Source organism: Musca vetustissima, unplaced genomic scaffold, assembly GCF_032173495.1.
Source record: "Musca vetustissima isolate MV318-11 ecotype Yass unplaced genomic scaffold, APGP_CSIRO_Mvet_v1 utg29509, whole genome shotgun sequence".
NCBI lineage: Eukaryota > Metazoa > Arthropoda > Insecta > Diptera > Muscidae > Musca > Musca vetustissima.
The window spans coordinates 407,426-412,102 of record NW_026883678.1 but is presented as its reverse complement, the minus strand read 5'-3'; positions in this window follow the sequence as shown (position 1 = coordinate 412,102).

Below are 4,677 nucleotides of genomic sequence, written 5' to 3'. Positions count from 1 at the left end.
TAATTCAAAATCTACGCCACAATAAGGATTGTTATGGCATTTATTGCTGTATGGTACTTAAAATTCGTCTCAGCCCAACCTCCTCCGTTTTTTGACTCATTTCTCATTGTACTTTTCAAATTATGATTGTTAATATTTCTTTAATTGGTTATATTGACTGATTGGTATTTGCTGATACAAAAAAACAGGAATAGTTTTGAAAGGAAATTCCAATCATGTGAATACAACACAAAAATTGGTAATGGGTTGTCTTTTCATGTTTTCCATTTAAGTTTTAATTGAAATATCTATTAATGAGTGTTCAGACATAGCCTCCCTGCTTAAAATATTCGGATGAATAGAAATCACAAAAAATATACATATAATAATTAATTTATATTTGTCAGTTTCAATCACTGTTATTTCCACTTTAATTCCAACCAAACACCTTTCAATTCAGATCAATGATTTAGATGTGTTTTGCCATAGCAGAGAATTTTGGTGTGGTCTTGTTTTTCAATTCCTAATTTTTCATAAATGTCCGAACAATCACAACACATGTACGAATGGAATTCATTCATTTTGCGATGACCTTCAATTTTTTTCGAAGTAATAACGATATCATTTTTCTTTTCATGAAAAGTCAAAACTACAAAACTATTCAATTCAGAGATTATCCACACAGTGAAACATCGAGATATGTATATCGGTTTTCTTATTGGGGATATTTTTCATTGTGTCTGATTCCACTGTGCTGTTGATGTCAATAATTTTCAATGTTGAGATTAATAAGAATTTTTTGACACATGGACAGTTTTTCAAACTTTTTATGCTACGTGATACTTGGTATCTGATACATAAATACCCTCTCATATTCGCAATCGATGTTAACTGGCAATCATTGGTCATGGTGGTTGTGGTGGCAATGGTCGCTAATTGATTTTTGTTCTTATTTTAGAGCGCCCATTGGTGAGCGGACATAAAATCTAAACCACAGGTGTTATAGCATTTAGCAGAATAATCCAATGTTGAGTCATAACCACCCGATTCATTTGAATTTCGGAAAATATTGCAATCACTTTTTTATGTTTCTTAAATCTTTTGTTTTTTTTTAATGCAGACATTTTTGTGGAATAGTTAAAATTTTTATGACAAATTTGGCATTTGAAGGGAGATTAAAAGCATGGAATAAGGTCAGAAGGTGGATAACATTAAAATAAAAATCAAAATTATAAAAAGAAGTAATATTGTCGTAGATTTATATATTTTTTTATAAAAAGGATTATCAGGTCAATAAGCGTGGATTTTTGAAAGATTTTTTTCAAGGATTATCAGGTCAATAAGCGTGGATTTTTAAAGATTTTTTTTCAAGGATTATCAGGTCAATAAGCGTGGATTTTTTAAAGATTTTTTTCAAGGATTATCAGGTCAATAAGCGTGGATTTTTTAAAGATTTTTTTTCAAGGATTATCAGGTCAATAAGCGTGGATTTTTTAAAGATTTTTTTCAAGGATTATCAGGTCAATAAGCGTGGATTTTTTAAAGATTTTTTTTCAAGGATTATCAGGTCAATAAGCGTGGATTTTTTAAAGATTTTTTTTCAAGGATTATCAGGTCAATAAGCGTGGATTTTTTAAAGATTTTTTTTTCAAGGATTATCAGGTCAATAAGCGTGGATTTTTTAAAGATTTTTTTCAAGGATTATCAGGTCAATAAGCGTGGATTTTTTAAAGATTTTTTTTTCAAGGATTATCAGGTCAATAAGCGTGGATTTTTTAAAGATTTTTTTTTCAAGGATTATCAGGTCAATAAGCGTGGATTTTTTAAAGATTTTTTTTCAAGGATTATCAGGTCAATAAGCGTGGATTTTTTAAAGATTTTTTCAAGGATTATCAGGTCAATAAGCGTGGATTTTTTAAAGATTTTTTCAAGGATTATCAGGTCAATAAGCGTGGATTTTTTAAAGATTTTTTCAAGGATTATCAGGTCAATAAGCGTGGATTTTTTAAAGATTTTTTCAAGGATTATCAGGTCAATAAGCGTGGATTTTTTAAAGATTTTTTTAAGGATTATCAGGTCAATAAGGATATCAAAGGATATCAAGGCGTGGATTTTTTTCAAAGGATATCAAAGGCGTAGATTTTTTAAAGGATATCAAAGGCGTGGATTTTTTCGTAGGTTATCAAAGGCGTGGATTTTTTTCAAAGGATATCAAAGGCGTAGATTTTTTAAAGGATATCAAAGGCGTGGATTTTTTCGTAGGTTATCAAAGGCGTGAATTTTTTCGTAGGTTATCAAAGGCGTGAATTTTTTCAAAGGATATTAAAGGCGTGGAATATCAAATCCGTAGGCGTGAATTTTTTCAAAGGATATTAAAGGCGTGGAATATCAAATCCGTAGGCGTGAATTTTTTCAAAGAATATTAAAGGCGTGGAATATCAAATCCGTAGGCGTGAATTTTTTCAAAGGATATTAAAGGCGTGGAATATCAAATCCGTAGGCTTGAATTTTTTCAAAGGATATTAAAGGCGTGGAATATCAAATCCGTAGGCGTGGATTTTTTACGGAATATTTTTTCAAGGAATATCAGAACTCTATGCTTGGAATTTTTAAAAAATATTTTTTCAATGAATATCAGAGCCCTAGGAGTGGAATTTTTAAAAAATATTTTTTTAGGAATATCAGAACCCTAGGCGTGGATTTTTAAAAAATATTTTTTCAAGGATTATCAGACCAATCAATAAGCCTGGATTTTTTAAAATATTTTTATTCAAGGATTATCAGAGCTTTGAAAAATGTTTAATTATTGTTATCCAAAACCTTTTAATTTGTTATTGTATTAACGTGGTTATTACACTTGACATTGAATAACGTTCTGAATTTGTATTGAAAGTGGAATATGTCTTTACTATGACTTCGTAGGAATATAATGTTTTGCATAATTGCTGCTCTGAAATCCCGCACCGAACAAACATCTCTCGTTGTGACAGCAGGTCTATTGAGTTATCAACGATGACGGATACATTTAACAAAATAATGAAAACTTGTATTGCTCTACAAAACAGGTGGGAAACCCGGGATATAGAATTCGCAGAATGAAGGGATGCGGAATCTGAAGAAACGTTTCACCGTATCACGAGATTATTAATTGTCATTTAATTTATTTGAAATCGTTTAACAATGCGAGCAATTTGATTGACCGCTGGCTATTTGTAATCTTGGAAAAAATGATATTCATAGACATTTTTTTGCGTTATTGAATTCAAATCTAATTCTATTTATTGAAATCCAATGACCATCTGTTAAAGAGATTGTGCGACCAATGAAGGAGAGTTTGAAGATTAATATGTCAATGGTCAGATGATTTATTTTGTCCAATCGTTCAGTGAGACAATGTCTGGCAGTGTTTTCAATTGTTCTTAAATCACTTTTATTACAGTACACAATAAGGTGTAGTCGGCATAATCGAACTCTAACATATGAATATGCAGGATTTGTTATAAAAATAGCAAACATTATTTAGAAGTTTAATTGAAGTATTCATTTCTATTCATTGTATCCAAATGACATATCCATCCATATTTTCTTTGATTTTGATATTATTATATATATTGGAATATCCTCCTATCCTCCCCTTAATTGAAAAACTAAAATTTTCAATTATGGTGTAGCGTATATTAATGCTGAAAATAGAATACCATTTCCAAACATCACTTGTCCAATCGCATAACAGAAAATGCACACACACACAACTGTAACCTAAAAAAAATTCATTGAATGATTTATAAATCATGAATTCTGCTAATGATCGCAGACTATTATAGGTATCGATCGGCGATCGTTCTCCAATCGACAGATCATTTAGTGTTATGTGAAATTATGAAATGTTCAGTGCAGTGCAAAAAACACTTTAGGCGCCCTCCCTCTAGCACAGCATGATGAAGCATTTTTTGTCTTCACCCTCTTCTCTCATATCGCCATTGATTTGCTTTGATATCTTTGTAATGTGTTTAATTTTTATTTTCAAATACGATTCCATTAAAATTTTATTAAATACTTCCATAAGTTGTTGAATTAAAACAACAATATTAAATATTAATATTATTTATGATAAGTGCTTAGTAATGTTCAATAATTGTTGTTATTGATAAGTGTTTCGAATATATAAATCGGATTAATTTTTTAAAAATGTAAATAATTCAATTCTCACAACTGATACTGGCAATTAGAATGCAGAAGATGGATGGAAAGCAAATAACCTCTTTGGAGGTTAAGATAAAAATTTTAAATTATAAGAAGTAAATAATTAAAAGATTGAATTCCTTGAGAAAAATATTCTTTACAAATCCACGCTTAGGCCTCTGATTTTCCTTAAAAAAACAATTTTTTTAAAATCCACGCTTAGGCCTCTGATTTTCCTTAAAAAAACATTTTTTTGTAAAAATCCAAGCTTAGGCCTCTGATTTTCCTTAAAAAAATTTTCTAAAAATCCACGCTTAGGCCTTCCTTGAAAAAAATCTTCTTTAAAAATCCACGCTTAGGCCTCTGATATTCCTTGAAAAAAATCTTCTTTAAAAATCCACGCTGATATTCCTTGAAAAAAATCTTCTTTAAAAATCCACGCTGATATTCCTTGAAAAAAATCTTCTTTAAAAATCCACGCTTAGGCCTCTGATATTCCTTGAAAAAAATCTTCTT